The sequence below is a fragment of the Cyanistes caeruleus genome, chromosome Z, assembly GCF_971803275.1.
Source record: "Cyanistes caeruleus chromosome Z, bCyaCae1.hap1.1, whole genome shotgun sequence".
Classification (NCBI taxonomy): domain Eukaryota; kingdom Metazoa; phylum Chordata; class Aves; order Passeriformes; family Paridae; genus Cyanistes; species Cyanistes caeruleus.
This window is the reverse complement of record NC_141732.1, coordinates 65998169-66022614: the sequence shown is the minus strand read 5'-3', so window position 1 is coordinate 66022614 and position 24446 is coordinate 65998169. Positions and strand designations below refer to the sequence as shown.

Genomic DNA, 24446 nt, shown 5'->3' with positions numbered 1-24446 from the left:
TTATTTTTATTTCCCTCTTGATTAATTTCATACCTCTCTGAAATGATATAGACATGGGTGAAATTCTTCTGCCTTTATTTATATATAAAATGAGAGCATCCCATGTTTCAAAGATATTTATTACTCATTTCATCGTAAGATAAAAGCAAATAATCTCACCCTATCCCACAGGAAATTTTCAAGACACATACATCTGTGATGCATTATATGTTAGGTGCAGATATGTTTGGTTTGCTTATTACAGGTAGGATTTTGTTTAAAAATAGCTAAAAAGCTTAAAAATTATTAAATTAATAAAAGAGGAGGCTTCAGGACTTTTTAAAAAAATCATTACTTAGGACATACCACACATATGCAGGAAATTTCACTATTTATCTTTACACTGCAAACCACTCAAGTTCAAGTATTAGAGATAAGAATAAATAAACTAATTTAAAATAAAATCCCATGTTTCACTGAAGTTTTATTACCTTAGGCTTGGAGTTATCTCAGATGCCAGACAGCTATATTTCAAATATTCACACAGTTTGCCATATAGAAACAGTATTCTTGTCCAATCATTCTTCTTCAAACTTAATGTCTGTAGACCTCCATAAAATCAAGCCAAATCTAATAGTTATGTTTCTAAGAGTTGCAATCCAACTATTTTTTTAGTATATACTATTTTAAGGATATCTTCTCAAGATATAAGCTGAGAAGGATAAAGTCAAGATTAATTTCCAAACATTCATGCACATTTCTGTGCCAATATTTCAACACTTCAATCATGCTAAAACTTTACAAAATTTAATCTAAACCTGTAACTTTATTGAATTATTTTGGTAGCACATGTAATTTTTACTTTAGTTAATTATTCAGATTGTGAGATTTTTTTTGTATGTACTTGCATAAAAGTGTGCTTACATCTCCTCACTCTAAATATGTCAAAATGGGACTTGTTTTATTAAATTTATATATTTTACAATGGTATCGTCTGTCCTTTATACATGTCTTCCCATTTCTGCGTATGGTATGAAAAGTATGAAGAATATCCATAATAAAAGAGCATGTAGTTTTTTTAGAGTTTGGTGATTGCAGAGAAAACCCTCCTATTATAGCCAGGTTGACACTTTGAGGTTCACTGAGCAGAAAATTTTGTTCTCTTCTGTTCTGTGATGTCTGAAAAGCAAACTCTGATTTACTTGGTCTGTATGTGAACTTACAGTCATAAAATGAACAGAAGATAAAATAGTGTAAAATACAATCAGGTACTGAAGCCGTTGTTCAACAAAGCCAAAAAGGCTTTTTAAAGAATTGTTTTGCTAATATTTTTCAGTAAAGCGAAATAGCCTTTCAGTGAAGAAATTTTTCTGTTTAAAACTTTAGTAAGACTTTTGGCATCAAAGTTTGCTATTTTCAAATGGTGTCAAAATGTCTATTTTCTAAAATAGTTTATTATTTTCAAAATGGTATCAAAGCTATGGCAAATGATGCTAGGACATCCAATAATTACAGTCTTTTGCTTTTAGCCCAGGTGAATCTAATGTTTCTCTTTTGATCTCACTCAGTGTTTTTCTTCTTCCAACCAACACATGTTGTCATCCATATGTGGAAGCCAGTTGCTGGCCCTGAAGATTTACTAATGTGCTTGCTGTTCTCTTCATTGCTCTCCCCTGGGTTGTGATGTGACAGGTACCTGAGACAGATCTAAACAACTTACGTTGTTTAGAGCCATCTCATGGCTGGGAAGGAGCTTTAAAAAATTTCCCTGTACCCTTTCCCTCCTTTATTCACACTCTATAGTGAGATGCTAGTTACTTCTTACTTGCTTTCAGTCCTGGTAGAGAAGGAGAGTGCTGGAAATATAACTAGAAGTCCTGCTTGTGAGATTTCAAACCCAATTCCCAGAGCAGAAGGCTTAGACAATGTCTGGTGTCCATCTGAAATCAAATTAACTTCCTAAACTTTTGGATAGTTTTGGTTATTGTGAATATATTTGTGCTGTCATCAATCAGTTAATGTCCTACTTAAACAAAGTTTACTTAGTAAAAGAAGGCTCTAATTATATACAGCTGTACACTATCATTATTTTTGTACAGAGCTTTTTGCATACAGGAAGATATAAAGAAAATGACCAAGACATGACCTAAGACAATGCATAACTGTTTCCTTAGATCCAAAAAATGCATTTATTGATTTTGTTTTCACATGGTCAGAATAATACAAACATTTGTCAGCTGTGTCCTTTAGCACTCAGACCATGCAGAGCTATTAAAAGTTACCCTTATAGATCCCACCACAAATAAAATACTGTTGCAATACATACCATTACGTCCCTTCTTCAGATATACAAATAAATATAGTCTTCACAGAGTAGTGTTAGCAGTGTTAGAATACTTCAGTTGTCATTGGTAGCAATAGGCATGATAATACTTTTGGGATGAATTATGTATTAATTGTTTTGCTGAAAAATGGAGAGGAACTTTATTTATGGCTGGGTTTCTCTAAAAGGGTTACAAGGGTTGCTCTTCTATTGTGCACACCAGGTTTTCAAATCAATATTTATACATTTTCTGCAATGCTAATGCAACCCTATCCATTTGTTAAAATAAACAATAAAACCTGACCTATTTACAGTGCTCTATATGTGTTATACCAGATACTCTATAAACACCACTGTGGAGAATTAACACTATGGTTTCAGTGGTGTAATTTATCAACTATGCAATCAGAAAATTTAAGACCTTGTTCTTGTTGCTTTCATGTATGTAGCTGTCTGAAATGATGTGGAGGACTGTGAGAGAAAGGATTACAGGACTGCACAAGTTTATACCAAAATTTGGAAACGTATTGGAAACTTGAAAACCCAGACTTAGGTTCAAGGATCAGGCCACTTTCTCTGCTAATGCCCAGAAAAAGTAGCCCTTTTGAATCCAAATTTATACATTCTGAAGATATAATTCATGTCTCTGAGAATATATCTCCATTCTAAATTGCTAGATTTCTTAATACTCTTCCCATCACTCCTCAACTTTGACCCTGCAGAATCACTACCTACTGAAAGGAGAGGGGGTTTTAGCCCACATGGCTCATTCATCTTTAAATCTTTTCTTCGATCTTCTTTCCTTTTTAAAACCAGGAGTGCTGACAACTGCACTGAGTGTTAGCTGAGTGAGTAGCCTTAATTTATCTTATTAGAATCTGAGCCCCAACCACCAACCTCATTTCACCTCAGACCCTTTCCCCACATTTATTAAAAATGACTTATGTTCCTCTCAGATAATTTGCATAGAAGAGACATGTCAAGTGCTTAAGTGCGATGGATCCTGAATTCAATAAACCCATATCAAAATGTTCGCTATCTCATAACATTAAAAATTAATTTTAGATATATAATGAGAAAAGTCCTTATATTATAAATAAGAACTCTAAGTAGTTACATTGATAAATTTAATTTTATACAATGTGAGACTATGTAGGTGCATAATACTGGTATTTACTGATTCTTCTGTCACGTTTTGGTGCAAAATAAGAGAAATTGCACTGACCACAACTAAATCTAGAGCAGATTTTGATTTATATATTTGTAATAATAAACTCAATGTTTGAGAATTTTTTACCAGGACCACTTACAACTTTAAAAATAGGTACATAATTGTCTCTTAGGCCATGCATTTAGTAACTCCTTATACTTAAATTATGTTTAAATATGTAATTTTTTAAAAAAAAAATCTGTTTAATTTTGCACAATTAAAACCTACACAGACATACTCCTTTTTGTTAAAGTTAATGGCAGTTTCACTTCAACACGTAGCATTGGTTTATATTCTCCAGGGATTTTCTTTAAGGAAGGTAAAACTGGCAACTGGAACATGTTCATTAGAATCCAAAAGTAAGTGTTTCTGGTCAAAAAAATATCTTTGTGTTAGGCAAGACTCAGCTTCATCCTACTTCAGTTCCTGCAAGTTGTTCTAAGGTAGTTCTGCTGTATTCTACAGTCAGCAGAGAATTCAAATGGATATGACTGGACAGAGCTTCATCTTTCATAATATCAGTGCCAAAGTTACATGGGCAGATTGCCTTTCAGATACTTGAGTCTCCCCACTGACTATCAAAGAGCACATACAGATGTTTTATACTGATTATATCAGCTCAAGATAACTAAAACTAGGTGATGAGTCCAGCCCTAAACCACTTGAATATTGAAACCACTCTGGAGTTTTAGGCTCCTAGTATTCCAACAGAGGAATTTTGGTCCCTGCCACTGTCAGAAGAATGGACTAAAGGTGTCTTGTCAAAGATACATTATTTCCATTATAATAGTCAAAGTCTATAAGTACAGACTTGACTGATCCCATCTATAGAGCAAGTTTAGCTCTAGGGTGAACATGCAGATCTCCCTGATAGTCTAGAAGAAGCTGCTCCAGCTGTAGAATGACAAGAAGCAGCCCCAGTTCTGCAATAGCACAATCTTTTATCAGCTTTTTTACTGCTAAACCGGTAGCAGACTTACAAAGGCAGATTCAAGATAAGACTGATACTGAATGAGCAATCTTGCTTACAGATATTGAACGTCCCTATTCCTTTGATAAGCAAAAGTCACTAATAAAGATTTGATTAAAAGAGCTTTTATGTGTACATGGCCATACTTTCCCTTGTAAATGAATGAAAAATTGTTTTCTTCTTGAATATTAAATATGCTACTTGAGGAAAAACCTCTATCCTCAGACATAAGCACCTTTGTTGCCAATATTTTGAAAGTATGGGGAAAATAAACAACAAAAACACATTTAATAGTCTCTTTAGTTCTCATTGCTCTTGTCAGTTTTACCTCTTTTTTTTTTTTTTCAAGATAGCATTCAATCTTCTGGCTGGAGTTAAAGACGCATTTGAGATTAATTATTAGGAAAGTAAAGTGCTCAACTTTTTTTGAACTGATTGTTGATAAAAAGCCTTTCAATATCACTTAGTGTGCACTCTAAACACTTGATGGGCAGAAGATACAAGTGGTCCCTCACTATAACGAGAAGAGGCTGCCTGTGCTCTGAGTTGCTGTCCCACAGCCTACAGTTGACAAGATCCCTGTATTATCTATTCTGCAAGTGGAGCACTCATACTTATCATTGCAGGAACTATCACTGTTACTTTTACCCATATCATATTTAAGGAGATTGCTTAAGCTGTCCACTTCTTCCTCCAGTTCAAATGTGACGTTAAACATGGATGATTGTGTTCACAATTGACACAGCTGAAATAAGGGAGGAGAAGTTATTTGTAGTGTTTGCCAACTGAACCATTTTGTGATTTCCTGGGCAGTAATAAAGTTATCAGATTTTGTACCCTTATTTACAGATATACATATATATATTATGTGTATATATATATATATATATATACACATACACACACACACATATACACATATACATATATATTATGTATATATATACACATATATATTATGTGTATATATACACACATATATGTATATATACACACACACATACACACATATATACATATGTCATTAACCACATTTGGAACTGATCATCATGAAAAAAAAAAGAAAGCAGACTGAAAAGTACGTACATGAAAGGTGGAGGAAAATAATCACAAGAGTACTCAGCAGTCTTTACACTTTCTGTGATGTCAATTCTCTAGTAATAGCAAATGGAATTACACTAGTTAAGATACATTTAATAATACCATTCTCAGAGTAGTTTCAGAAAACAACAGAATAAGGGTAAATGAAAGGGTAGGGCTGTCTGTGTTATTCAGGACTTTCTATTACATTTACAGTCCTTGCTGGTCTTTTCCTACCATTTGAATTAACACAGAAATACAGATGTGTCTAGGCAAATGAAATTATGTATAAAACAATCTCAAAAAGGAAATACTCTGTCTCTTACAGTTTCTCTAAAGGCGCTTGTAAAGCCCACTTATCTAAAACACTATTTAACCATCTGAAATATGTTTTAATCAATGGAATTGCTCAAAAATTAGAAAACTGGCAAATCATTCTGTGTAAGTCTAGAGAGTTCATAATTTTTGCTTTATTTGATAACTTCTTGAAAAATATTGAATGTATGAATAGTTTAGTTCCTATCATTAATCAGTATTCCAAATGCCTTTTGAGGATTGTTGCCCTTCTTATTTTCCTTGTCTTTTTCTTCTACCTTACCTTCCTCCCTCTATTTCTGTGAAGTGTTTTTTGTTTCTTTAATATGTTTTGTCATGTAGAAAATGGAAAATCTTTGTTTCTTTGCAAGCTAGAAGGGTCAAAATAATGTGAAACCAAAAGCAAAAAAAAAAAAAAAAACCAAGCCAAAACAAAAGAAAACAAAAAAGAACATTCAGTTCCTCTAAAATAGAAAAGCCTCAAAAAATTATGATTGGGCCAAAAGTCTGGTTTTTTAAGTACCTATACATCTTTCTCTTTAGTCAATGGACATGATTTTTTTAGACATTATTCCACTTTTTTGGTAATAATTTTGATACCATGTCAAAATTGATAACTTAAAGTATGAAAAGAAATAAATTCCCTGGTCAATTATCTTAAATTTGAAAATTGTATCATATTGCTTGCACACATGAATGGAAAGCTGACAACTGAAAACTGTAAATACCTTTGTGTAGATTAACCTGAAATTAGCATTGACCGTGTCTTTGAGCTCAAAACAGGCGGTTCAAAAAGTTTTTTCAGTTTTCCTCTGGAGATGTGAAGTGCAATGCAGTCCGCCTTATGTACAGAGAGGAAAGTGCAGGGAGCCAAGCACAGGTGGGTTTTATGGTTAGAAAAAACAGCAGGAAACCAGCACATGGACCCACCCTGCAAGGCTCAGGCTGCCTGTGCTGTGCCACCTCTGCCCTGGGTACCCCAGCAGGGACGGGCCTGTGGCCACAGCTGTGCCCATGGCAAGCTCCCCAGGGCTCTTCAAGGGATTTTAAGTTGATGTTGCCTTTTGGCACTGACTATCTGTACTGACTGTACAGCTATCTAAAATCCCTCAGCTTTGGAAGAGGGACACATCATCCAGGATGGTTGGCTGTGCCTATTCCCCACCTCCCTCTCCATCCTGCTCTGCAGCGCAGCGCTAACCCTTGCGCTGGTGTGGAGGAGCAGGTGGCAGCGATCTAATGCCTTGCTATGGAGCCACATGGACACATTTTTCCTGCATCCAGACACCCCAGGGTCCCCTGCCTTTAGCACAGGCCCATCTGCTGCTCTCTGCTGCACATGGCCTAGAGGATACTAGTGCTCAAAAAAAAGGGCTGTGGCACACATACCTGGGAGCAAAGCATCAGCTGACATAAAGTTGTGGGGGCTGTGTTCTTTCTCAAAAATTTCAGTGTCTGTCCCAGGTTATGAAATTGGTTTTGAACTATGCTAGAATTGAAGGATTTAAAATGATTGTTTAATTTATAGTTTGATGATTTTCCTGAAAATATGTTGTATATTCAAGCATTATGATCTCTTTGAGGCTTCTATTTTGGAACAAATTCCGATATAAACTCTGTATTTTTCTCCTTCTGCAGATGACTAAACCAAACTAGAGTAACACAGAGCAGAAATCTACCAAGTATGCTTCAAATGCGGTACTATAAATATAGAAAAACTACATTTCAGCTAATACATTATAATAGTATGTTATTTTGATCAGTTTAGGCTTAAATAAATCAAGACAGAAAACAAAGAGCACTGTTTAAATTAACCTCTACTATTGTGGGTCATGGTCCTACACTTGTGGAGTTTAAGACTGATTCTAGCTAGCTTTGGATTGCTTTTCAGAAAACCATCTGTTTGTGAAGCCTTCATCTCCTTAACCATATCAATGATCTCCTAAGAACAAATATGTGGGAAGAATCACTCTCTGCCACTTGTGAAAAGACAGAATTTGTGTGTGTTGATACATGAATGGGAAAGTACCAAATTCAATAAAATTTCAGCAAATAGAAATGGCATCTGTCTGCTTTCCTGACTTTTTTTAATACTATGCTGAGCAGATGATACTCCTCTAGAAGTTCTGAAGGTCAAAGACTCACCCTTGATATCATATATCATGTAGAAGAAAATGTGGAATTGGCAACCATACACTAAGTATTAAATTTCCCATAAGAGGAAACTTTCAGCTGATCTGTTGTTATGTCTTTAATATTTTTTAATTTCTTTAATTTAGAAATTTATTTGATTTGAGATATTCTTCTTTCTTTCTTTCTTTCTTTCTTTCTTTCTTTCTTTCTTTCTTTCTTTCTTTCTTTCTTTCTTTCTATCTTTCTTTCTATCTTTCTTTCTATCTTTCTTTCTATCTTTCTATCTTTCTCCATTTCTCATTCATTTTCTCATTCTTTCATTCTCTCATTATTTGTCTTTTTTGTCTGTCTCTTCCTCTCTTTCTCTCTCTCTTTCTTTTTCTCTCTTTCTCTTTCCCTGTCTTTCTTTCTTCTTCTTTTTTTTTTCTTTCCATTGGAGGAATAATTGCAGTTCTTTTCAAATCTCCTAGGAAATTTTTCAGCTATGTAAAGTTATAACAAGATGTGACATCCAGTCCTAGCTAATCAGTGTTCAACACAGACCGACTACTGCAGTGCAGGGGGTGGCACTTTCAATTTGCCCATGACACTGACCAGGTTTTTAAGGAACAGTGAGTGAAGGGAGAAAATAGCATAAAAATGCTTAAATTTTTATAGAAAAGGTATAACTTTGTAAGAAAGCACTATCATAAATTCAAAAAAAAGTATATCTTAATGATACACTTAGAGTAAATCATTTGCCTTGAGAGACAGGAGGTCTCTGGTGACCTGTATGGCAGCCACAAGAGACTACCAGGCTAGCTACTTTCAGCTAAATGTACTCTCATATTAATATTTTAAAATGCCATAATGCCTCTCTGAAAACCTCAGAGGACAGATACATCAATTTGCGAGGTCTTCACTCCAGGAAATAGAAACAGGGATAATCTGCCATTAAAAGAAATAGTTCATTATGTCTGCTTCTTGGGAGCACATAAACTATGTCCCTCACATACTTATGTTGCAAATCCTCACTTTAATGTGAAGGGAAACACCATGCCCCAGAGCTTTATTGTCCCACTGTTTATTAGTACAAAAAGGTTTCTTGTGGTATGAAATCTTAAGCTTGTTGCAGTAATCAATCAGCTTCAAAGAGTCTCTTCCCTAAGCCAGAATCATTACAAATAAATCAATTAAACATAAAGTTTCTATTTTCAGGAGGATCACAGTACAGAAAACCAGAACTGCATCAGTGCTCCATAGTTAGAGAAAGGGATTTTATTAGATTTGTCTCTTTCTTTTTTTTTTCTTTTTTGTTTGTTTGTTTGTTTTGTTTTGCTGCAAAGAGAAATAGATTTATTTTTTATTCCAGCTGAATCTAGAGTATTCCCCTCTTTAGTGCCTATTTCAACATGGGAGATTTATATATTTATGAGAAAAATAAAAACTACCTAATTTATCTAGATATAGAAAGGAACAAGAAATTAATTTGCATTGCTTTGGCTATTTAGGACAGAAAATCAGAAAGGAATGAAATGAAAAATGAAATGAAATGAAATGAAATGAAATGAAATGAAATGAAATGAAATGAAATGAAATGAAATGAAATGTGTGAATGAAAAAAAAATATTTTACTGGTTTATCTCCTGGAGGAGGTACCAGATATTAAGACATATATGATTTTTATTTATCCTTGAGGATTTTTGGTTTATTGATGTTCAAATATGTTCCTGAGATTTCCAACAGCATGAAACAAAAATCAACAGGGACACAAATATTCTATTCTATTCTATTCTATTCTATTCTATTCTATTCTATTCTATTCTATTCTATTCTATTCTATTCTATTCTATTCTATTCTATTCTATTCTATTCTATTCTATTCTATTCTATTCTATTCTATTCTATTCCATTCCATTCCATTCCATTCCATTCCATTCCAGTCTAGTCTATTCCTGTTCTGTTCTATTCTATTCCTGTTCTGTTCTATTCTATTCCTGTTCTGTTCTGTTCTGTTCCTTCTATTCTATTTACCAGTTTAATAATATCATCACCTTTCTTCAGTGTGTAAACTGGCTACTCACTAAAATGTTTTGATTAGCTGGATTTTCATTTTCTGGGAAAGGGATGGGTGTGTGGCTCTTCAAAAACACATACATACCTATTATGCTTGTTTTCATCAACTACATGTCAAAGAGGAAGCCTTTTCTGTCTTGATATGGGAGGTGATGTTCTGGTCCTGAGATACATGATGATCAAATTTCTTGTGGTTGTATACTGACTGCTAATTGCAAAATAATTTTGATGTATATTCTACATGTCAATATGTTGAAGAAAAGTGGCTTTAAGTGAAATAGAGCTGCTGCCTTTGAGCTGCTTCTGCTGTGCGGGTTGGAAGCTATGCTTAAAGGATTCAGAAAAAGCAGAGAGAGGACAGCCTTTGATGGAAACACTCCCCTGCATAAATACAGCCAGTTGCTACTTCTGACACACAGCTATCCTGAGGATAAAGTAGATGATTGGTCATAAATGGCTGCTGGGCAAAGTCTTGTGTTTCTGTGTACACAACCTGAGGTTTACTAAGTAGGGCCTCAGGTCTGATTTATAACAACTATTAGTGATTACAACAGAACAGTGCTCCAAAATCTTGCCAGATTTTGGATTTTCAGAAAGCCAAAAAAAGGCTTAAATAAATTGATCATTTTTGTTTGTCTTGCAGTTTAGACTAGGTTTTGGCAATTATCTCCATGAACAAATTAAATAGTATATTTTGTTTTGGATCAGCTCAAACAAAATTGCCATGTTTATTTACTGTGCTGATGTCAAAACATTTTGTTCTGGTAAACCAGTCAGCTGTACTTGTCTGAGCACCTAGTATTGAGGAAATTTTGACCTGAACTTAGAGGCTGAGTTCCTTGAAGAACATATCTTCCTCTGCAAAAAGCAACTTTCTCCTGAAAAATGATGCATTATCAGGTCCAATACATAGAAGTCAGCTCTTGACTTGGTGGCAGAAGGGAAAAAACTAATTCAATTGCAGGGTTTATTCATGGCCCTTAACAGGATTTCCTAGTTTTGAACAATTATCACCCTTACCTTCCAAAGGTAATTTCTAAACCTACATAAATCTGAACAATTTTGTAGCAGTGTTTTCACTTGCTATAAGTGGAGCTCAGGATGTCTATGTTCATCAGTCAAACCATTTAGTTAATTCCAAAGGCTACGTAGAATAAATCAGTATTAGACAAGCAGCTGCTAAAGGTCTTAATTTTTTACTTTGTTTCCAAGCAAGGTAATCTCCATATGCATTGGATTCTGCCTGTAGTAAAATGAAAACTCAGGCTAGAGTATCACCTGGATATTAGGCACAAACAGTGTTTGTGGAATTCTTGCCTTTTTATCCACACAGACATGTTTCAGAGAAACACAGAAGAATGGATCCACTCCAAATAAATTCGAAGAGTATATAGTCTTTCAGAGAGGGGGAACTATTTAGATAGCGTAGCTATGATCTTGTAAATATTTTAATTAAGAATAAAAATCCTGTGTGGAACGCAAATAAATGTATTTATTATCTTCTTTAGCCCTGATGGACATTTGTTGGAGAAAATCTGTATAGTTCTAATGATGGAGCTCATCATCCCTGCAGAATTCAGTACCAAGCAGTACATCAGTACAAACTGCCGCTTAGTCTGCTGGGAAGGAGATTCCCTAGGAAATCAGGAAGGCCAGGAAATCAGGCCTGAATGAATGCATTTATATTCTCTGCTCAAATCCCCCACAGAGAATCATGTTCATGCCCTACCATTTTACATCTTGGTACAAGATTTCCAGAGTGACTGGGGAACTTCCATCCTTGAAAATTTTAAGTCTGGACTATAAAAAGTCCTAAACATTCTGGCCTGAACTCACTATTGACCATGTTTTAGGCTGCAGATTGTACAACATACCCTCCCATGGTCCATTCAAGACTGAAAGTTTTTGTGATTTTACAGCTCTAGCACCTGCCCTAAAAGAAAAATGAAGACACACAGGGGTATTCCAGGAATTATCAGAGAAGTGGAATTCCTGACAGAAATTCTACTTGTTATAGTGCTGTTTTGCTGATCCTGGCAAGACACTGGACAAAAAATATTGCTATGAATAAAAAAAATTGCTTTGAATTAACACAGTCAATCAATCAATTAATTAATCAGTTCTACAATGATGAAGATTAGAAACAAAGAAAGATGAGACAATATTTGTGCAAAACATATGTGCCATGTAAAGAGCAAAAAATATTCAATCTTCTTACAGCTACCACAATTTATCAGTTTACCTAGTCATATATCTGTGATTGCACTGCTCGTAAAATGGCAGCGCTGAAAATAGCTGGCCCCAGAGGGCTTTCTAGGCTAGTGATGCCAAAGAATTAATTTGCACTGAGATATGAAATTAAGGTTTTGTTCTAAGGTAAAAGGAGAATAAAATAACATAGTTGTAAATCTGTGTGAAAGGAATCAGCATCACAGCAAAGCTATCTTCTTTATGAAAAACAAAATGAGCTAAAAGCGTTTAGCAATATCCACTAGTTCCTTGACATATAATACACTGTGCATATGGTGAAATGTAAAGTGCTCTTCCAGACCCACAAAAGAAACAAAAGTACAGAAAACCCACTTACTTATAACAGTAATACTTCCAGAGGGTTGGCACTAATTCTGTCACTCTGTTCAGAGAAATGGATAAGCATTTTCCTTTGAGTAACCAGATGGTCCTTCTAAGAGAGAAAAAATATCTTTGAATTAATAGCATACTTGCTCTATTTACTTACTTCTCTGAGATAAGGTTGCATCAGAAGCTCTAATTGCTATAACACACCTGCTCTGATAATAAACAAAACAAGTTAGGGATACAAAGAAAATAGATTTGTGGTCATGTTAGAGGCTTGTTGCATGCTTTTATCTGAATGCTTGAAAGTCTTCCACAGATGTATCATCTTTGGAATGCTGGATCTTCTGACCCTACCACTATAAAAAATCCTCTCTATGTAGCTGAGTGATAATAGAGAATTTTGTTAATGAATACAAGGTACCATTTTACTTTCAGGGACATGTATTTTATTTATTTATAGGAAACTTTTTTTTTGCACCCATAGACTGCACTTAACTGTCACTTTGCTAAAGCTAGGAAAAATAGTATATCTACAAGCTGTGGCCTCCTGTTTCCAGAGGTCTGAAGCATACCTTGTACATGTATCTATGAGCTAAGGTCTGTATTTCTGAAATAAATGCTTGCTTCTTCCAGATAATTTTGACATTGCTATGAATAATTGTTGATCTTCTGAGAACACCCTGAGAAGTGGAAATTTTTCCATTCATAGCCAAGCCATGACAAAACCTCTCTATTTGATGTTTTCAAATCAATAATATATGGTTTTCTCCTAGGTACACTTCCATAAAAGATAATTTAGTTCTGTATCACTGAATGGTAGAATGTTAGAATAAATAACAAATCCTGCAGATCTTGCTTATGAAGATAGTATCTCTCTAATTTTGTTCCATACATTATTCCACTTTTGATGATGAGAATTTTATGTGAAAAAAATCAATTAGAGGAGAATCACACATTGATTTCTGAAATTTTTATATTGACATTGATCAGATTATTAGAAAAATCAAACCTTATTTGCTAAGAAAAACTGGGGGGGGAAGAATTCACAATTCACTGTTACTATGATATCCTTCCTATGACTCTTGTAGTTCAGTCATGTACCCCAGTATCTTACTGCACTCCAGAGAGCCATTCATTTCATCCACTCTCTTTTCAAATTGTTTCTGCCTTTTGCTGAATAACTCTGGTACATGGTTTCCATGTGCTTGGCCCATGAACCTCAAAGAAGCTCTGACATTCTTAGAGAGGAAGACAGACAGAGGAGCTAGCACTTGTTATGGTGTCTCAGCTGTCCCAGCATCTGAACTTGCTGCATTTAAGTCAAGGAACACTTGCTGGTAGCTGTTATTCTGTTACCTTGAAGTGTGGTTAACAAAGCAAAACCTGAGCACATAAAACTACTCATTTGTCATATTCAGAATGATGCCTTAAGTTTTAGCTTTCATATTTTCCAGATTCTGTACTGTGTTTGTATATAACTCTGAGCTTCATGTAAAGAGTTAGCAAGTTCTTCTCACAGTTTAGTAAGACAAAACAATCCTTTTCCAGCCTGAGAACCAAGGACACTGCTGCAGCTTCAAGCCCAAAAAGTATAAACAACAAATTGAGGAGAGCAGTCTGGGAGGATGGGACTTTATAACCTGAAGCTATTGTTGGAGAGTTAACCCCAATACAGAAATGGACCAAAACTTATAAAAGTGTAAAACGTGTGACCTGATGTTCATCTTGGGGGGAGCCTCAGCTTGGCTTTTGTACTGCCCAAGGCATATCCTCTGAAGACCTTTTTAATATATACCTACTTTATTCCTTTAACAATGTGGAGCTTCTATTCTATTTAGCCACTCAAGGCAATAAGAAAATAATTTTTTAGAAAATAAATAAGGGTTTGGCATATGATATAAACAAAAATTAGATCAGAAGATCTCTTTTTACACAGCCTGGCAACAACATTTTTTGTGTTTTAACAAAAGATCTTAGAAGACCATCCTAACCAAAGATGCTCTTAAAACCAAAACTTTTGCTTGGTTTTCAGGAAATCCCATTTAATCTTTCTTTCTGAATTTTTCTTTAAATTCACTGTTTTATTTGGAGACTGGCTTTTAATTAGCATAAGGCTTTTTCCTTCCCGTATTAATGTTAATTTTTTTTTACCTTCCCAGCACACCCCTCCATGGTACTTAATAAGCAGTTATTAAGTAACTCCCTGTTTATACAGAGCATAAGACTTCCCACTGTCTGTAGTGTCAATTTGACATTCTTCAGTCTACCATGTGGCTGTTGTGATGTGTATAAACCCACTACAAAAACCAGTAAAGTTAAGCATAACCCAAACTGCTAAACAGGCTAATTTGATACAGTTTATCATTTGCTGCTGACTGAGACCCTACCTACAGACAAATATTTTGGGGTGACAACTAAAATGGCGTGGTTGTAACTCAAACCATTTTTAAATTGCCACCTTTATTCTGCTAGAATGTAAAGATACACAAAGGAGAAGTACATCTGAACTCTGGTTGCTCTAACACAGTAATTGACTTAGGTTTTTTAACTAACATGTTATTAATGCCTTCACATGGGCAGACTCTTCAGCTGCAGGCACCAGAGTACAGCAATTTGTTATCTAAGAAGTAAATAAGAAAGTTTGATTCTTTAGACATTATCTGGGATAAATAGATGCACAACAGGAAAGATCACTGAGGGCCACATTGCTGTGAAACTATATCCTTATGGAATAAAGGGCACTTAGTGTCTGCTGAAGTATCAACATCTGGTGCACAACATGAAGTGGAAGAGGTGGATCATTTGGCTCTGCATTGTGAGCTGCCCTGGCAGCCTTTGGAAAAATAATAGAGATGTTACTAAAATGACTTGTGGCAAGGGGCCAAATGCTGATATTTTTCACACAGCTGGACCTACCACTTAACCCAATGAAGTTCGCATGAATTTCAGTACAGGGCATGAATCTATCTATTTATTATATCTCCATTTTAATAAACTGTTTGACCTTGTACTTTCTAAGCTTTGAATAAAATCTATTTGATTCACTGAAAAGCTAAGCTTGCTACAGACATCTTATGAAGTTTGGTATTATTCAATGCTGTCTTCATTTTGCTGCATATAATGGTGCTATTCTTCTCCATTCATGAATTATGTAGGTCAGTACATACACATGCCAGGAAAACCTTTCTAGCACCCCATACAATCATGTATTTTGTATATGTAATGACTTACGTTATTGTGATTCTCTCAGAAATATTTTGGGGAAATGCTAGAATGTTGAAATGACTATTTTTGTTTGTCTCCTTCTCTATTGTCAAGTGAATTAGTTGTCATGAATGCCACCGTGCAGCGAGAGAAAGAGTAAAATAAAATATGGGGAAAGGTGTGAAGCTAGATGCTTGGCCAAAAATAGCTTTCCTATACATAAAGCATATGCTGTGTTATGGTTTGATTTTCCATGTTTATGGGTTTGTATACTCAAGGCTAAGAATTATTGTTCATTGTAAAGATATAAATGGAAAAGTAATTAGAAATCTTCCTGTGCAATGATAAATTAAATAAAGGAGAGTCACTAACAGTCTATCCTCATCACGTGCTCACTGTTTTTTTTCCAAAATCTCTATCATTGTTCATAAGCAATGCTACTGGAAATCTAGTTCAGACTAAGAATCAAGCATTCCTGGGTTCTGGGATGTTAAAACATTGCTACCAGTGAGATTAAGGCAAAGCTGGGGAACAGTTACTTTCAAAGCTAGGAAAAGTTTTTGGATCATAATTGCTCTTTGTCCATGCTTCCAAATTTCAAATTTTGTTTTATTTTGATTATTCACTTTATATCATACACATGATAAGGCCCTGAGAAATTTCCTAACTACTGGTCTTTTAATTGCCTCTAAAGTGCTTGTTTATCAGGTGAATTAATGGAAGGGGTAGGTTAATATTTGACACTTGTCATGGAGTTACTTTACCTTTAAGGGAGTTGGAGTTGCTGGGAAGTGCTTGGAGTCTTTTCTCCTGACCAATTATCGGTCATTGCTGGGAATTGACAGCAGTTTAGGCCATTGAAAAGTGGGATCAACTTGTGAACCCTACCTTAAAGTGTAAAAGCAGAGCTCTCTGGGTTCTCTTTGTTTTCTGGCTGTGGAGGGTGGCAGAGCTCCAGGCCTCCCGTTCCCTGCCCAGGCCATGCGGCCGGGCGGGGATGGGGCCGGGCCTGCCCCGTCTCCAGGCCGGGAGATGGGGGGGCCTGGGGAAGGTTTTCCCCGGGCCGGGCCGAGCCGATCTCTGGCTCGGCTGCAGGTTTTGCTGTAACTACATTCACTAGAAACTGCCCAGTGAAGAAGGAGAGAGGCCCTGGACTTGCAGCAGGTTGGAGCAGAGACTACACGCTCCAGAGCAGCCATGAGGAACCTTCCGTCACAGACGGCTCCAGCTCCTGTTCGGCAGAGATCTCCGAACCATCTACAAAAGCCTGAGCAAGATTTTAACTCTTTCATTACCCAGATGAGACTTGCGGATTAATCTTTTTATCCAGAGAGAGAGAGGGAGAGAGATCAACATGAAAAGAGACTTTATAAACTACCAGTGACAAGAAAGAAAAGAAGCTTCAGGAAAGGTAGAGAATTAAGAAGATGCTTTAATTAAGCTGAAATATCTCCCTGTTAAAACTATGGAGATGGACAATGAAGTCCTGAAAAGAACTCCTTTAATTCATGATACAGGATCTAGAGAGGAATAGTGTTCAAAGTGTAAATTTGAGTAAAGAGTAACTATAGTATAGTGAAGTGCTGGGAGATTAAAAGCCTTGAGAGGCCATGAGAAAACTGTTGGGAGATTTGAAGCCTTGAGAGGCCATGAGAAAAACTGTTGGGAGATTTGAAGCCCTGAGAGGCCATGAGAAAACTGTTTTCTAGTGAAGCTCACAGAAACAAATGAAGAAGACTTTTTTTGCCTTTGAATAACTTATCCTTAAAAATGCTATCTCTAGACTCACGGCCCATACACACTTCAGAGTAATGTGAAAATGGGAGGAGTGAACTCTAATAATAGCAGCTCTGGGCAGCTAACATTAGGGCAATAGAAAACTATAACAAAAATAGTTTTCTTGTGTCAAACTCCATAAATTAACAGGAAGAAACTTCTGTTTCTCTATAAAGACTGGTGAAAAGACTGTAGCAAGAATTGGGACTGTTTTAACCATCAGAGTTCCAGAGTTTTTGTCTCTGTTGTCATGTGAACAAGGGAATAGTGGGTGGATAGGGGATGGGAAGGTTTTTCTGGAAGTTTATTCTGGTGTTCTTATTATTGTGGTTTGTCAATAAACTTTATTTTTTTTCCCTTTTAAGTTGTATGCCTGTTTTGCTCTTGTTCTAATCCATATCTCACAGCAAGAAATAAGTAATTTTCTTAGTTATTGGTTTAAAACCACGACAACACTTCTTGTATTAATTAAGACTAAAAGACAAAATTTCATGTCTTGAGAAAGGGACAGATCTTCTGTAATTTTTTTATGTGTGTTCAAAGAAATAAGGAATATTTACAAGTTACTCAGGACCCAAATGTTTTTGTAAGTTTTTCTGTAAGTTTTTCTGTAACATAACAAATTGACAATGAGGTGGATAAAAGCTTTTTTTTTACTTCAAGACTTATGTAGAAGACTTACAAGTTGATGCATTCTTGTCTGAAACGGATCTCAACCAGCATTAAGCATATATGCTAATATATTTTTAAACATTTGATTTGACGTACCATGTTAGCATTTATTGTGTAGAATTTTTCAAAGTTTTGAAAACCTACAATCCACTGCTTTAGGAACAAAGCTCTGAAACAAACCTGTGATATATTTGCACACAACAAAAGCCTGTGTGTGAAGGTGCTGCTGGAGCATTGTTTGCTTGTTTAATCTGACAGCACTGAATATGGAAACTGTAACTAGTCAGATTCATCCTTGTTAGCATGGTTCATACAGAAAGATTTCCTGGCTGATTGTGACCACCAGAACACACTTTCTGATGCTATTATCAGCTATCAGTCATTATCAGCTTTCAAGCCATTATGTACAGTTAAATAGAGATGCAGCCTATCATCTAAATCTGCAGTCCAGTGAAGTTTGGAAATTCTGTTTTTTACCAATCATTGTAACAAAGAAGTAGATCACCTTTTCAGTCTATTCCATTAAAATCACTCTTAATAGTTGTTAAACAGGTGTTGACCATATGAGACAAACACAGGTGACAGAAGAAGAAAAGCACATTCATTTTCTTGTTCAAACCTAGAGGGTTCAACTGTCTCCCTACTTTTCTCTCTACTTACCTGTATAAAAGAAGTGCTTTTTAGACATAAGCCTATATATAGAATATGAAAAGCTCAGACTCTGAACCTTATAGTTTGTTTAGATATGCATATTGTCAATAACTTTACATGCAAAATATACTTGCAACATTTTACTAATTCTTCTTTGAGTGATAACAGCATTCAAATATTTATGATCTCATTTTGTTGGATACAGAATCCTCCAGTCTGGTATGTAAGGTGTCCTACAATATATACTCATTCTTTTGAGCACTAAATTGGCTTTTCTAAGTCAAAACATGCAGGGAGGGTCACCACATCTTTAAATGTCTGAAACTATTGTTTTATTAGTCAAAGTGGTTTTACTTGGTTTTAGTATATAATTTAATTATCAGGGGTCACCCAGGAATCCAATACTTGTCATCAGCCACTTTCACATGAGTCTGTACACCCACAGGATATAACATCCATCCTCTGTCAGGGTTGAATCACAGACCTCTCTCTCCTTCTGTCTTTTACACTTTGAAATTTCAGAAAATCACCATTGGAACCTTTTCCTTCATGCTTTCATACCTGTCATATTCCATCAAGGTCACTTTTAAAGGCAGCTGTGCTCTACTGAAAATCAAAGCAGAATCTAGACTGGTGATGGAGACTGCCAGTTTCTTAGAAAAGCCAGACTAATCTATCTCTGTAGGAAAAAGATAATAAGTGGATCCAGTTATTTTATTATTTCACAGTTAAAGCTCTGTGTAACTGTAAATAAACAGACACATGCTTTGGGAAATAGGTTTATATTTAGATCATGGAAAAAAGGAATATTCTGTGAACAAACACAATTGTTTAGCAGAACAGAAATCTCTTAAAAGACTATGAACATGACCTTTTAGTGTGGTTTATTGTTTGTAAAATGTGCTGAATGTAAGAACATCTTGGATACTCAGTCCCTAACTGAGTATTTGAAACAACTAATAATATAAAGCAGCTATAGGTCTATAGGTATGACACAACTGAAATATGGGGAGTGTTGATGTTAAATTTAGTCATCTAAGACAATTATGAAAATTTATTTCTCAAAATAACACTGGAAAAAGGAATGTCTAACATTGACTTTAATGTCTCTAATGGACCATCCTGTGTGGTTTTCTGTCCTTTAGTTCAGATGTCTGTAAGTTATATTTAAAAGTTAAGTATGGGGTTTTATTAGAAATTTGCCTAAGTCCAGTTGATGTCTTCCCTATGAAGTTGCGACATTTTATGGTTCTACAGCTAGCCTTTTCTTTTCAAGGGCATTCTCTCTCATGGTGATGATGAAGCATTCCTATTTATGGAATGAAAAAAAATACTAGTCTAGTAACAAGAAAAATGGTGTTTCTAGAAATACTTCACATTTTGGTTTCCTCATCTATAGAATTTCACCTTGATATTTGAGCCTGTTTTCTTGCGTCATTTTTTGTGAAATAACACACTATTCCTTCATTTCTTTTCCACTTATGTAGGCAATTGTTCAGTATAATTAGCTTATAATTCAGCTTCAGCTGAATAAAAAATTTTTGGCTCATACTTAGTATCACAGCAAACAGGGATAATTGCTTCTTTTTCATTTGCAGGCTCAGCTGAGCTTGCCTCTCACAGTTTCTTTTTTTCCAGCATTCTGACATTATGAGCCTCTCTTTAATCCTCTCTGAGGTAGATGGGATGCTCTTTCCTCAAAGGAGGAGTCAGAAAAGGAAAAGGTCTCTGAGACCATTTTAGCAGGAGTTTTTACTCTCTACTTGCAACGCCCCATTTTGCAATTGATGTACCTTTCTTCTTTTTATTTTCTTTCTTCCTCTCTCTCTCCTCTTTTTGAGTGGAAATGATGCTTGTTTTTACCTTCATCAACCAGTTGCAAGGGAGCAACCCTGTTAAAAAGGAGACTCCTATGACAGTGCCTAGAGTATATCACTGAGTGAAAATTATTAGCCTCTGACATACTGGAGGTCAGTCCAAATGATGTATTAGTCCCCTTGGACTTCAGCTTTATAGGACTATTATTTTAACACAAATTATGAATAAAACTCAATAATTATCTTCCATATCTTTCATGGTGAGGGGTGGTAAGATGAGATGGCTTGTTCAGCTGATTCACTTACAAAAGGCCAACAGAATGGATTCAGAAAAAAATTGTAAGTTATTTGGATCCCTATCCACAGCTACAGTAGAACAAGAAGGATTTGCATGGTAATCACTGACAAACTGCACAGATAGAGAAAACTGCACATTGGACTTTATCAGGAAGAGTGTAGCTAGCAGCATGAAGGCAGGTGTTTGTCTGTGTTCACCATCAGTGAGGACACCCCTGGAATTATGAGTCTATTGAACTACTGGTTCAATAACTGTTTTGAAAAATGGAAAGATTTCAGGAAAGAGCAGCCAGGCCTGTAGAGGAAGGGGTTTAGGCCACTGGGCTTGCTAGGCTGGTGAAGAGAAGACTCAGGAGACAGCTAAGAGCATTTTACTGTTACCCAGAAGCTCTTCTTCTAGAGAAAAACATTAAAAAGAATGGGCAATGGTGGATTTTTCACTAAGAAATTTACCTAGGAAAATCATGAAGTCTCTTTAGAATAATGAAGAATAATATTTTAGAAAATAATGAAAAACCTCATGTTCTTTTGATATTCATATGGTGAAAATTATTATAGTCCTGCTCCACACAGGAGTCTGGACCTTCAGAAGTTCTTTTCAAGTAAAGTTTGTATGCATCCATGGTAATTGTTTTACTAATATTTGGAAATCTATTAGGCTACATAAACCACTCTACATCACCATAAACAGTGAAGTGTCAAGCAATAATGTAGAACTGCTCTAAATGGGGAATGTGCATCCATGAAAGTATCAGTTTTTGTAGGAAAATGTGGAAATGTGCATGTATCAGTCCACTTAACTCACTGGTTAATCTGCCTCCAAATTTTTAATATTTTAAGGACAATGAATACCAGGACTTTGACAAATTATCATTGCTTCTTCAGCAATTCAGAAGAATGGTGTTGTTACATACAATATGTATGTAAGAGAATGAATTTCTCTTGTAGAAATATTTTCAGATTAAAAGCTAATTCACACCACAAATGAACCATAATTTACTTAGATAATTTGGATGGTTAAAAAACTTTGACTAATATTTTCTTTTTTTCATTAATACACACTCAGCTTTCAGTTCTCCATCACCTGAATTTACATATGTGAAACCTTCTCAAAGAATAAGACAGAATCATTCATATTTGTAAGCATGTATATGGTCTGGGCCTAATGGATATGGACAGGTAGGCACAAGAGATGATGCAAAATTTTAGCTTTTATAATGTCAACCAACCTTTTACCATGATTTGGCATACAAAGGATACTACGCAAAAGCAACTGCAAATAGAAAAATGTGACAATGTGTAGTAAGATTTCTATGTCAAAACAACATCAAAACATTCTGAGGAGCCATTTATGATGTCAATAAAAGAACTACAATGCTAATAATTCGTATTACTTCTCCTTTCCTTACTTAATTGTTTGTGTGCTTTAAAGAAAACAGCTTTTTCAATAGATGGTACTGCCTTGGAACAATTTCTGCTACTGGTCCCTTATAGGTCAAGCATGTGTAAGACACATCTGCATATTTTTAAAATGGAGTTTAAATCTGTAAAATTCTAGCTGTGACAACTCATGTTATCTTCTGAAAACCATAGGGTAACAAGAAACAGTTTTTTTTAAAATATGTGCTGTATAAGAAGCTTACTTTTATTTTGAACCAAGAATCAAAGCCTCCAGGAAGAATCTCAAGGAAAAACCTGAGTCAAATGACAGATGTGAAAATGCTGTTGTAATTTAAGACAATAAAATATTTCTCAGTCAGTCTTTGTATCAGACTGAATATTCTGATGCATAATATTCCATTTTTAATTCTATTTTCATAGATACAAGTTTTAATTTTTTTTTAACTAATTTTGACATAGTTAAACACAATATAGAAGTCTGTGATGCTTTCAAACAGTAGCCACAGACAAGCAAAAGCCTATCAGAAAATTGCCCTTGATTTTACATAAGATTCCAGTATTCCTGAAGTGATATTATGGTTTTAATTTCTTGGTTTAAAGACAATTAAGATTCAGGATCATTATTATGATGTAGCCCTACAATATTAGATAGAGAATATTCTCTTGTGATTTTGCAGGAGTTGACTTAGGCAAGGAAATCCTAATTGATACTTTTACTGAATGCTTCAGTCATGGTGCTTTGTCTGAATTAGCACGATACTGGGTCAATCAATTTGTAATGGTTGATGTTTTACCAAATGTATTACAATTATTTCACTTCATGAGCAGCAATTCAAATTAGTTACAGAAACTGTAGACTGTAAATCCTAACTGCATCAGAAATTGAATTTTTTTTCATTCAGAAAAAGATATTATTGGTTTTTTGTGCTTACTATGAGCTGGTGAGAAGCAGAAAATATTAGGTCATTTTAGGGTTGTCTTGCTAATAACATTTGACTAAATGCATTCTGCCTATCTTTCTTCAGGCATTTCAGACGAATTTTCTTGTCCATATCATCTGGCTTAAATTCCAGTGACTTCCCTAGATGATTCTTCTTTCCTCTTTCCTCACCTCGTTCAGACATACACAAAGGCAAAAAGCTGAGAGAATAAATGGTCTTGTACCCTGTTCTGAAGGTCAACAGATACAGGATTTGTAAGCCCAGTTGAGAAAAAATTCTGAAGTCAAGAGCTTTGGTAAAGTGTGCAACAGCACTTTAAATTGAACTTTGGCTCTATTTTAACGTATATATAATGGATTCTGTTAAACTACAGTTTTCTGGAAGAGAGTTTTTTTTCTCATAAGCAGCATTAGGAGCCTTTATCTTGTATCCTTTTTTTTTAAAGCACTGCTGTCAGAACCTCTTCAAATTGAAACCCAAATGTTTTTAAAAGGCTGTAGCTTGCAGGTGTTACCATTTGGCCATTTTAAAAAGCAGTTCAAAAACATATGGATATTTGAAATATATTCAATGCAATTAAAATCCTGATTTTTTTTCTTTCCAAAATTCTCTGTGCTTTTTTCCTTTGTGTCTATTAAAGTATATGTTGATTGTGATTACATTTTGGAACTTGGGAGTTAGAATTTAACTATGATGTGTAATAGCAACTCCTGAAAGCAACTCTTCATTGGCTTACTTAATGTAAGTTTCTAGACTGCTTGGATTTCTAACAATTATATTTCTAATTGTAGCTAATTAAGTTAAAACATTAGTAAGTGATAATGTCAGGATGGATGGAAAGAAGAACACATCCATCCCAAAAATCCCATAAATATCCCATAAATAATCCCATAAATAATCCCATAAATAATCTTACTAAATTAAAACAAATTTCAGTTTACATGAGGAAAAATTAAAATTATTTCCATTTTTATCTTAAAAATATATTTTTGTTTTCAGGCACTTAATTTTGACCAAAAGAAAAGCATTGGTTTGTCTTTTTAAT

At 35.1% G+C, this 24446-nt stretch overlaps 2 long non-coding RNA genes across 2 annotated transcripts; both read right to left on the bottom strand.

Moving 5' to 3' along the window:
- Positions 1–2144: 2144 nt before the first annotated feature.
- On the bottom strand, positions 2145–5636 carry LOC147648530 (uncharacterized). Its single transcript, XR_015280440.1, has 2 exons — positions 5569–5636; positions 2145–5227 (listed from the first exon to the last, which is right to left on the bottom strand). It is a non-coding gene; the product is annotated as an uncharacterized LOC147648530 (long non-coding RNA).
- A 4148-nt stretch (positions 5637–9784) lies between these two features.
- LOC147648529 (uncharacterized) lies at positions 9785–17107 on the bottom strand. The gene is made up of 2 exons (XR_015280439.1): positions 16611–17107; positions 9785–12748 (listed from the first exon to the last, which is right to left on the bottom strand). It is a non-coding gene; the product is annotated as an uncharacterized LOC147648529 (long non-coding RNA).
- Positions 17108–24446: the final 7339 nt, after the last annotated feature.